The sequence below is a fragment of the Bos indicus x Bos taurus genome, chromosome 7 (assembly GCF_003369695.1).
Source record: "Bos indicus x Bos taurus breed Angus x Brahman F1 hybrid chromosome 7, Bos_hybrid_MaternalHap_v2.0, whole genome shotgun sequence".
Taxonomy (NCBI): Eukaryota; Metazoa; Chordata; class Mammalia; order Artiodactyla; family Bovidae; genus Bos; species Bos indicus x Bos taurus.
This window is the reverse complement of record NC_040082.1, coordinates 91870318-91881666: the sequence shown is the minus strand read 5'-3', so window position 1 is coordinate 91881666 and position 11349 is coordinate 91870318. Positions and strand designations below refer to the sequence as shown.

At 55.2% G+C, this 11349-nt stretch overlaps 1 long non-coding RNA gene across 1 annotated transcript; it reads left to right on the top strand.

The window, feature by feature from the left end:
• The first annotated feature begins 478 nt into the window (after positions 1-478).
• On the top strand, positions 479-8878 carry LOC113895766. The gene is made up of 3 exons (XR_003511925.1): positions 479-778; positions 3760-3871; positions 4398-8878. It is a non-coding gene; the product is annotated as an uncharacterized LOC113895766 (long non-coding RNA).
• Positions 8879-11349: the final 2471 nt, after the last annotated feature.

Sequence of the window (11349 nt, the reverse complement as noted above, 5' to 3'; positions counted from 1 at the left end):
AGCATGCAGTAAGCACTCTTGATTGTGACCTTTTGCGTGGCTGGCTCACTCCTCCGTCAGATCTCCATTCAAATGCCACCTCCACAGAGGGGCCTCCCTTGACCTTGATCTCTGAAATAGCCGGCCAGTCTGGAGCTCTGGTCCCTGCCTGGCACTTCCCACGATCGGATGCAGTGTGCATTTACACAGTGATCTTTATGATGCGGCTGTTTTCTGTACATTTCATTCCCTGGTTCCCTGGGCGCCTCCATCTGCCTGGCGCGCAGTAGGCACTTAATACATCTCGGCGTAAACCGAGGGTGAGGGTGAGGGTCTGCGGGTGAGGGTTCGGGGCCGGCGAGTCTCCCGCCGCTCCCCGCCCTCGCGGAGCCTCCAGCCTGCGCGCCGGGCGTGCCCAGGAGGGCGGGGCGGGGCGTGGCCGCGGCGGGGGCGGGCGGCCTGGCCGGTCGGGTGGGTGCGGAGGGCGGGCGCGCGCGCGCGCGGGGCCCTGAGCCGGGTCCGAGCGCCCGGTGCGGGCCATGGAGGGGCTGCGGCGGGGCCTGTCTCGCTGGAAGCGCTACCACATCAAGGTGCACCTGGCGGACGAGGCGCTGCTGCTGCCGCTCACTGTGCGGCCGCGGGACACGCTCAGCGACCTGCGCGCCCAGCTCGTGGGCCAGGGAGTGAGCTCCTGGAAGCGCACCTTCTACTACAACGCGCGGCGGCTGGACGACCACCAGACGGTGCGCGACGTGCGCCTACAGGACGGCTCGGTGCTGCTGCTCGTCAGCGACCCCAGGTGGCCGGGGGCTGGGGCGGCGACCTGGGAACTGGGGCGGGGGCCTGGGGGCGGGGGTCAGGTGGCCCTGGCAGGAGTTCCGGGTGAGGGGTGAGTCAGGGCTCCGGGGAGACGACGGGGAACTGGAGTGATGGGTTGGGAGGTGGGTCAGGATTGATGGGGCCTGGGGGGCACTGGTGGGCCTGGTTGGGGTGGAAGATGGGAGGTGGTGGGTCAGGGCTGGGGAGGGAACAGGGGGCCTGGCTGGGGCCCAGGCGACGGGTGACTCAGGCCTATGGGGGAGATGGCAAGGAACTGAGAGCCTGGCTGGCATCCCGGGTTGGGTGGGAGGTGGGTCAGGATGGATGGGACCTGAGGGGGCACTGCTGGGCCTGGCTGGGGGCCTGGCTGGGGGTGCTAGAGGAAGATAGCAGGGCACCCCAGGGCCTGGCTGGCATCGCCAGTGCGGTGGGAAGTTGGGAAGTGGGTCAAGCTGGGGGGAGGCGAGGAGAGAGCTTGGCTGGGATAGGGAGGAGTGGGATGGTGGTTGCTGGGGAGGGTGACTAGGGGCCCTTCTCACCCCTGTGTTTGCCGCCCCCATTCTCCCCTCCAAGCACTGGCTATTGTGGGAACCCGCTGGGAAGGAAAGATGGAGGGAGCCAGGTGCCAAGAAAGGTCAGGAGGGCTGCTCGATCCCCCTGCGGGCTTTCTTTTATCACTCTGCCTCTCTGAAGCCTCCCCTGCATTTCTCTTGATCTTTCTGTTTTCCGTCAGTCTCTCTCTGGGGGATGCTGTCCCTGTTAAATTTCATTTCCTTTCCTTCTTCCTGTCTCTGTTTCTCTGTGTCTCTATTCATTTCTGTCTCTGCTGTTTTTCTCTATGTATGTATGTATGTCTCTCTTCCTTCTCTGTTCATCCATTTCCCCCACTACTCCTGTCTTCCCCACAAACTCCTGCTGCCCTTGCTGCCCATGCTGTGATCTGGCCATCTGGGGATATCCAGAGAGGTCCCCTGGCCAAGGTGACCTGACACGAGTGGGTCTCCCAATTCAAGGAGGGTGGGGGTTGGGCAGAAGGGCCATGGGAACAGCACACGCAGAGCCCTGGGGCAGCTTTGGGAAATGGTGAAGGCTGATGCTTGGCTAGATGGACAATGAGATGGAGGAGATGGGCAGGGGCTGGCCCCAGAGCCCAGGATAGACATGCTGGATGGGGGAGGAACTGGAACTTTCTGTGTTATCTTGGAGTTTATGGGGGTGATGCTTGCTGGGCCCCTAGAGGCTTGATCCACCAAGCCCAGGGTGGCTTTTTTAAAATATTTATTTGACCGCACTGGGTCTTGGTTGCAGCACTTGAGATCTTTGATTTTCACTGTGACATGCGTGATCTTTCAGTTGCAGCATGCAGACTCTTAGTTGCAGCATGTGGAATCAAGTTCCCTGACCAGGGATCGAACCTAGGTCCCCTGCATTGGGAGCTCAGAGTCTTAGCCACTGGACCATCAGGAAAGTCCCTGGGGGATATATTTTGAGAGCAGTAGTCTCAGATGACAGTCCTGAAGGCTCAAGATGCCGTAGGAGGGCTTGCCTCTCCAGGACCTCTCGAGGGAGGGTCTCGGGGTAGGAGGAGATGGAGGTGCGCTGGGAGAGGATGTTCCTGGCAGTGGCCAGACAAAGCCTAGCAGCTGAATGATGCACAAATGCCCGCACAATCAATGTTCAATATACAATAAGCATTCATTAATTGCCTACTGTATGCCAGGTCATGTGCTGGGCACTGGCATTCAGCAGGGACCCAGACTAGGCTTGCCCTCATGGAGCACAGTCAGTCTAGTGGGAGAGACAGACAAGGAACCAAATAAATATGTGATTAAAACATCAGGCTGTAATAAGTGCTGTGGAAAGTTGCAGGAAGGTCAAGAGTGATGGAGGTGCTGCTGCCTTATCAACAGTGGCCAGGGGAGGTGTCTCAGAGAAGGTGACATTTCAGAGTACCATGTGAAGGAGGTGATTAAACAGAGAACAAGAGTAAGCAGGAGGCAGAGGGCACCACATATGCAAATGCCCTAGGGCAAGACCTAGTATGTTGGAGGAACATTGAGGAGGCCCCTGTGTCTGGGGCAAAGTGAGCGAGGGGAAGAGAGGGAGGAGGGGAGGGCAAGGAGGGGCTGGGGCAGGTCATGCAGGACCTTGTGGGCCATGGGGAGGACTTGGGCTTTGACCCCCCCAGGGAGATGGGAGCCCTGGAGGGCTATGGGCAGAGGAGGGGTGTGGCCTGACTCAGGTGCTCACAGGCGCCCTCTGCAGGAAGGATAGACTGGTGGAGGGGGGAGGTCTGGTGATGGAGAATGATGGTGGCAGCTGAACTAAGACAGTCAACTTGCTGCTCCTCCAACTCTCTAGGTGTGGTCCTACCTCAGGACCTTTGCACTGCCGTTCCCTCTACCTGGAATGCTTTCCGCTTCCCTCCCTCAGCTCCTTCAGGGCTTGGTTCAGTGTAGAATATCCTCAGTGTAATCTTATCCTGTACACTTATCCTCAGTGTAATTTTCCCTGACCACCTGTTTAAAACTGCATCCCACCAACACCTGCTTTATCTTTCTCCCTGGAACTAACTTGTCTATATTTCACTGATTATTTTTGCTAATATTTTACTAATTCTTTTCACCCCATCTCCCCCACTAGACTGTAAACTCTGTGAGGGCATTGTTATCCATCCTATTCACTGCTGTCTCCCCAGTTCAGTGCCTGGCACACAGTAGGTGCTCAACAAATGTTTATTGACTGTATGATTTCTGGAGGTGAGGAATAGGATGCTCAGAACATCTTCCTGGAGTCCTAGTGGCTCCTGGAAGCAAGAGAGAGGATCTCTAGGGTGGAAGCACGTCATGGCAGATGCAGAAAGATGCACTGGCTGGATACCAAGCAAACCAGGAGGCCTTAAGTGCCAAGGTGAGGGCTACATTGGCCTGTAACCTATGTCCTTCTGTATCCCTCCTGCAGGTAACCTGGGTTGGAGGATGTGGAGCCATGGCCGAGGGGATCAAGGGTGCTGGCTGAAGGAGCAGGCTGGGATGGGGAGGGGAATCTCCTGGGAGCCTTGACCTCACTCAGGGTAAGCCTCTCTAGTACTTGGGACATGGAAGGGACCCTGGAGATAATGGAGACCATAGATAGGTAAACTGAGGCCCAGAGACGAAAAGGAACTCTTCTCTCTGATGACCATCACCCCTCTCCATATTCCTACACTTCTAGACCCTGGGGTAGGGTCACTGGCCTCATTCTCACTTCCCTTTGAACTAACACGTGGCCCTGAGTAATGCTGCCCTGACTTGCTGTGTGTCCTTGGGCAAATTGCTCACGTGCTCTGGGTTCTGTTACTCCTTCTCCTACCATTGAAAGAGTGGGCTTTGGTTGGCATGTTTGGTGTAGTTGCACTCTTTGCCTGCAATTCCTGTGACTGCCACCAGGTGGCTCCAAGTGCCAAGCTACCCTGGCTACCAGGGTGATGGAAGGGGAGGAGCTGGTGGCAGGTATTAGGGGAAAGGTAAGAAGGAAGACTGGTCAGAGAGCTGGTCTTTCATCCTTTTATTGGGGCCTGGATTGAAATTCTCTTATTCCCTCCCTCCTGCTGTTCCAAGGTTCTGGGCTCCCAGGATAGATGCTGAAACACTGGCCTGCCCAGCTGCTGCCCACCACCTGGGACCTTTCTGACGGAGCCCTAGTCCTTGACACCGACTGAGGACATTGCTGCTCCAGGGCAGCCAGCCTTCCAGTTATGCTGTGTGATCCTGAGGCCATGGCTCCCACCTTGGAGCTTCAAGTGCCCAGGGGGATCCACAGTGTCATCTTGGGAGGCAGCCGGAGGATGTCACACATGGAAAAGCGTAGAGCGGAGAGGAGGGGAGCTTGTGGGCATCACCAGCTCCTGCCTTGGACATTCTCTCAGGCATGCCTCTGCCCAAGCTGTGCCCCTTGCTGGAAGCACTTTTCACACCCCTGTCTTCAGCTCCAGTCCACCGGGGATTGCAGCCTCCTCCAGGAAGGATTTCCTTCTTCCCAGACAGTGAGCACCTTGTCTTCTTTGGGGCCCCCACAATCCCCCTCTACTGTGAACAGCCTCAGCTGGTGGGTGTGGCTGGTTACTCACGAAATCTCAAATGACTGAAGGTGGAGTACCCCAGCCCTCTCTCAGCACTCCAGTGTCGCACTGTGCCCCTCCCCCAAACCTCTCTGCATGTTGTACCCAGGCCCTTCCCCTGTCGGCGTCCTTCACTTGCAGCACAGGGTCTTCCGGTTGAATGGGTGGGGGTTGGGGGTGGGGGTCTGTGCCTGGCAGAGTGCTGAGACATTGATGATAATCATGGGGGGTGATCCGGACTATTCCAGGCAGTGCGTTGTAGGAATTCTGGGTACAAGACCCTCTGGGTAGGGAACTCCCTGTGGTCCAGTGGTTAGGACTCTGCTTCTGCTGTGCTTCCAGCCAGGGTTCAATCCCTGGTTGGGGAATTAAGATCCCGCAAGCTGCAGTGTGGGGACAGAAAAAAGGCCCTTCAAGTAGAACTCGGCAACTCAATTGTATTTCTGATCTTTGGCCACAGGGCATCGGGTCCTCTATGCAGTCCACCCACCGCCTGGGGTAGCCCATTCACATGCACCCTAGGGGGCTGCATTCACGCCCTGGATGCTGGCATCACAGGGCAGAGGCTCAGGAGTCTGGGAAGAAATAATGTTTTAATTAAGAGTTTTGTTGGCTGCAGGGCCGAGAGTAGGGACAGATGGATAATAAATCATGGCCAAGGGGAGAGTAGCGCTCAGATCGGACTTTGTCTTCCACTGGTTGGGGACAGCACCAGGCCTGCGGGGCTCCACTAGGCTCCCCTCAGACAAGCCTCTCCGGGACTGGCATTCCTCCTGCTGGGGCCAGGCAGTTCAGGCCCCTGCTCCTGCCTGCTTTCAGCCTCAGTGGGTCACGCAAACGTGAGGGACATGCCCACTCCCCATCCCCCACCCCCACCCCCAGGACCCAGCAGGAAAGTGGGGCTTCTAATAGTCATCCCAGCTCCATTCTTTGGTTCTCACTATGTCCCAAGGTCTGTGCCTGGCCTCCACTTACTCTAGTCTGCCAACTGAAAGGATTGTCAGTGGTGGTGAGGATTATGACCCATTTTACAGATGGAGCATCCAAGGTCACCCCATTCTCCTCGGGTCTGCTGCCCTGGCCATCCTTGAACTGAAGGGTCCCCAGCCCATGCACAGGTCCCTGATAGAAGAAGGGGGAGAGTTTCCTGCTTCTTGGCTGAGGTGGGGGTGGGAGAAAGCATTTTCAGGCCTTTTTTGACATTTCACAAACAGTATGCAAATTGCATGCAAATCACATGCAAATCACCACTCATTTCTTAATCCTCGACAGCTCCACCGCGTTCTAAAATAATAATGTTGGACCTGTCTCTGGTATTGGCCTGGAGGGGGGGTGCAAGTCTTTTTCCCTTCCATTGTTCTCTCTCTCTCTTTCTTCCTGTTATCTCTTTACTCCCTTCCCAGTGTTTGTTGGAGCCCTCCCAGTGCTGAGATGAACACAAACAGCAAAAGTGGCTTCTGACATTCCCATTTTCCAGATGGGAAAACTGAGGCACAGAGAGGGCCAAGCCTGGCCTGAGACCCCAGCACCACTTGTGGAAAGCATCCCCACCAAGTGCTGCCATAGACCAAAGTGGACAGTACCTGTGACCCACGGAGGAGAGATAACAGTGGTTGGAGCAGGCCTAATACAGCTTGGAGGAGCCAGGGGGAATTCTCCTTGGGTTTCTTGGCCTTGAGTGGCAGTCTGCTTGGATCTGGAGAAATCTGACATCTACTGATCTTACTCCTCAAGTCATTTCTCCTGCTATGCCATCATCGTGTTCTTTGAATTCGGGCCACAGCCTCTCTGCTCAGTTTGCATGCCTTACTGTTTCTATTTGCAAACTCCTCTTCATCCTTCAAAGTCCCAGCTCTCATGCCCCCTTCATCATGCAGCCGTTTCTGATCCGTCTGAGGTCTGATCTTTCTCTCTGGTCCAACCTGACCCTTTTGCGTACAGCAGCATTATTGTACACTCTGGATTGTTCCCAGCACTTTTCTGATGATTATTTTTTGTTTTTGGTTGCACTGGGTCTTAATGGCTGTGCTCAGGCTTTCTCCAGTTGTGGTGAATGGACACCACTCTTTGTTGCGGTTCACAGGCTTCTTACTGCAGTGGCTTCTCTCGCTGTGGAGCACAGTTGCTCTGCAGCATGTGGAATCTTCCTGGCCCAGGGATCGAACCCATATCGCCTGCATTGCCAGGTGGATTCTTATCCACTGTACCACCAGGGAAGTCGAACACTTGTCTGATTTATACACACCTCCAGACTTGTATTTTCTGCCCAGGAAGTGCTTTCGGGTCTTTTTCACCTGACGTAGTCCTACATTTTCAAGGTCCTGGCACTAACGCCCAATCTCCATTGGGTTCAGCAGCCCTCTCCCAGTTGGCCTCTGGGTCCTAAGCCTCCAGCCCGCCTGGCTCACTCCTGACCCACAGAACAGGGAGGTCTGTTTGTCCTCCCAGTCTTAGGAGTCACCTCTAAGTCACCCAGGATCACTCAGGCTGGGACTAGGTACAGAGGGACCGAATTGAGTGTGTATAGAATAACAGATTAAGTGTTTGGACACACGGCCAAGTTCAATCTCCCTAACTTGGCCTTGAGCTTCACCTTCCATTGACAGTTCAGCCCCAAGCACGTCCTTTCCTCTTCCCTCTTTACTCATCTCCAGGAATGCTTTTCCCTTGACTCCTATTCTGGGTGACCCCAAGCCAGCCCCCTCCCATCTCTGGGCTGTGAAAATAGGGGAAGCCTGGTCCCCGCCTCAGGGCCTCTCAGGTTCCTGGCTCCACCCCAGAAGCAAGTCTGGGCTGTGAGGAGTTTCGGGTGAGACTTGGCAGTTACCATCTCTCGCTGGGGCCCGCGGCGTCCTGGGGAGGGGCCACCTCCCGCCTTGGCTGCCCACTCACTTTGTGCTCCCAGAAGTTGGAGGGGAATTTTCCTGGGTGGCAGGTAAACCCAGGTGGTTCCCAGAGGAGGCATCTGTGGCTCAGCCAGAAACTTCAGGTGCCCGGACTTCCCACTTCGGTTTTGCTCTGCCTTCCTCCCTTCCCTTCTCTCTCTGGGACTCCAGACTGGATTCTGGCATTATCTAACTTTGTCCATTACTTCAACGGGCATATGTTGAGCATGCTCTGTGTGCCTGGTCTGGTGCTGGCTGCTGGAGATACCAACACAGAGCTTGCTTTGGCTGCCTTAGATGGCGGGGCAGGCTGTTCACTGCACAAAAACATCCAGCTGGGGTCAGAGGGCCTCAGGAAGGGGACTCTTTTTGAAATTCACACAAAGTGTCCTATACCACTGAGTGGTGGTCCTGACCCTGCTGCCTCCCTGCCTGCCCCCAACCTGTGTGTCCATCCACTCAGTCTCTTCTGCACGTATCTGCCTCCCATTTATCACTTCTTTCTCTGTGTCTCTTGATCTCTGCTTCTCCACTGTCTCATTCCGAGTCTATCTGTCTCCATTGCTGTCTCTCTCTCTCTCCATGTCTCTGGCAGTTTCTCTGTCTCTTTCTCTCTCCATATTCCTGTATCTGTCTCTCGTATCCACTCTCAGAAAGGATACCCTTTCCTGCCGATCCTCTGAGCGCAACCTCTGGGGTGTTTCCAAAAGCTGCTGGGACTGCCCATTCTGTAATTGTGGATGAAGCACCTCCTGTTTGCAGGCACTGAGGACAGCATGGTGACCGGGACACCCAGCTGTTGGCCGTCTTGGAGTTATAGATCCAGCAGAGGAGACAGAAGCCACAGGGCGGTGCTCCTGGGACCCTGGAAACCCCTCCTCTGAGCTTCCCCCCAGTCCTCTTCTGAATGACCTCAGGTGATCCTTGTTCCTCTGTGGGCCTCAGTCTCCAAACCTGCCCAAGGAGGGAGGGAGGTGTTTAAGGTGGCTGGGCCAGACTGCTTGCACGGTCTGGGCTATCTGTAGGCAGAGAGATCCTGACTCATCCCCAAGCCAAAAAGGGTTTGAAAGATCCTCTAATGGAAAAACAGTTCTAAGAAAAAAGAAAACAAAAAGTCACAGTCACCTGCCCAGGCTGCTGTCTGACTCACCTGGGGTGGAAGCAGCCTCACTGCCATCCCCTGGAACATCTGAGAAACTTCCCACCTCTTCCCCTGATGGCCCCTGGCTGCTGTTGGCCTCACCGTGATGGCTCCAGACCTGGCACTGACCTCACGCTTGTGCTGTGGGCTCCAGTCCCACTTAACCACCTTGCTGACCTCTGAGTGGGAGAAACTCTTTCTGGCCACAGGACCTTTGCATGCGCTGTTTCTGCATTTGGAAGACCCTCTCCCCACCTCTCACCTTTCACTCTCCGCTTTGCGGGTTCAATATCACTTCCTTGGGGAAGCTCTGAACAACCACGTCCCCTTGGTTTTGCATTCACAAAGTATCCTGTTCTCTTCCTTTGTAGCATTAATTATTTATATTATTATTCATTCAATGTGTTATTTTCCCCACTAGCCTCTGGGCACCAAGAAGGCTGGGATGAGGTCTGGTCTGGTCACTGCTTGATTGTGCAGCATTTAATAACCCAGAGTAAGGGAGTGGGAGCCAAGGACACCCTCCCTTCTCAGGCTCCATAAGGGTCCCCCGCCCTGGTTTCTGCCACCACTGGGTCTAGCTCCAGGTGGCTGCAGGGCACAGAGCCTGGGGATTGGGATTCCACGCACTCTGGCTCCTGCCACTTTGATAAATGGGGGAAATTCAGAATTAATTATTGACTGCTGCACCGAGCCGGCCTGATCTGGACAGATAAAGAGTGTCCTCACTGTCGCGGCTACCCAGCACTTCTCGGAGTTTATTAGAGGTTGGGAGGCGGCTGGCCAAGGGGGAGAAGCCCAGAATGCATGGAGCCAGATGGAGCTGGTTTGCAAAGCCTGGCTCGGCCAGGCCACTTCGGAAGGCCACAGCGGTCCGCGGATCTCATTGCCCTTTGGGGAGGTCGAGTAGAAGCCGGGGCGGAGGGGAGAACTTGGGCTTTTACACTGAGGGAGGCGGGACCCTGGAGGGCTGTGCGCAGAGGAGGGGCGAGGCCTGACTCAGGTGCTCACAGGCGCCCTCTCGTGGCTGCTTCTGGGAGGCCCGACTGTGGGGACTGAGTTTGGGAGCCAGGACCCCAGGGTGGAGGCAACTGCGCTGGTCCAGGTGAGTGATGATGGGGGGAAGAGCGTTCCAGGCAGAGGGAACATGCAGTGCAAAGGCCCTGAGGCAGGGCCATGCCTAGTGTGGGAGGAACAGTAATGAGGCCCATGTGGCGGGAGCAGAGTGAGGGAGAGGGGAGCGGGAGGGGGTCCGGCTGGGAGGAGACAGGGCAGGACCTGGTGGGGAGGGTGTGGGCTTTTCCTCCTACATGGATGGGATGTGGTGGGCTTAGCAAGAACAAGAGCTCTGACTGGCCAAGGCTGGTTGTACAGCCTCTGGATCCAGGCACTCCAGCTGAGTGCCTGAGGTTAATGGACTTCCCAGGTGACTCAGAGGTAAAGAATCCGATTGCCAATGGAGGAAATGCAGGTTCGATCCCTGGGTGGGGAAGATCCCTTGGAGAAGGGAATGGTAACCCATTCCAGTATGCTTGCCTGGAGAATCCCATGGACAGAGGAGCTTGGGGGGCTACAGTCCTTGGGGATGCAAAAGAGTCAGACACAACTTAGTGACTAAACAGCAGCAACAGTGAGCCTAATGACTTGCCCTTCTGGGCCTCAGTTTCTCATCCATAAACTCAGTCCAATAGTAGGACACCCTCTCATAGTTCAGTTCAGTCGCTCAGTCGTGTCCGACTCTTTGCGACCCCATGAACCGCAGCACGCCAGGCCTCTCTGTCCATCACCAACTCCCAGAGTCCACTCAAACCCATGTCCATCGAGTTGGTGATGCCATCCAACCATCTCATCCTCTGTCATCCCCTTCTCCTCCTGCCCTCAATCTTTCCCAGCATCAGGGTCTTTTCCAATGAATCAGCTCTTCGCATCAGGTGGCCTAAGTATTGGAGTTTCAGCTTCAACATCAGTCCTTCCAATGAACACCCAGGACTGATTTCCTTTAGGATGGACTGGTTGGATCTCCTTGCAGTCCAAGAGACTCTCAAGAGTCTTCTCCAACACCACAGTTCAAAAGCATTGATTTTTCAGTGCTCAGCTTTCTTTATAGTCCCAACTCTCCCATCCATACATGACCACTGGAAAAACCATAGCCTTGACTAGACAGACCTTTGTTGGCAAAGTAATGTCTCTGCTTTTTAGTAATGCTGTCTAGGTTGATCATAACTTTCCTTCCAAGGAGTAAGCGTCTTTTAATTATAGTGGTGAGGCTCAAATGAGCTCGGGATAGGGAGGAGCTACTGGTGCCATGAAGCAGCCGTGACAGGGATTAGGGTTAAGACAGCAAGCCCCTGGCCTTCACACAAAACTTAGGAGGCTTGGAGGAAGGTAGACAAAAGGTACAAACTTCCGGTTATAAGAGAAACAAG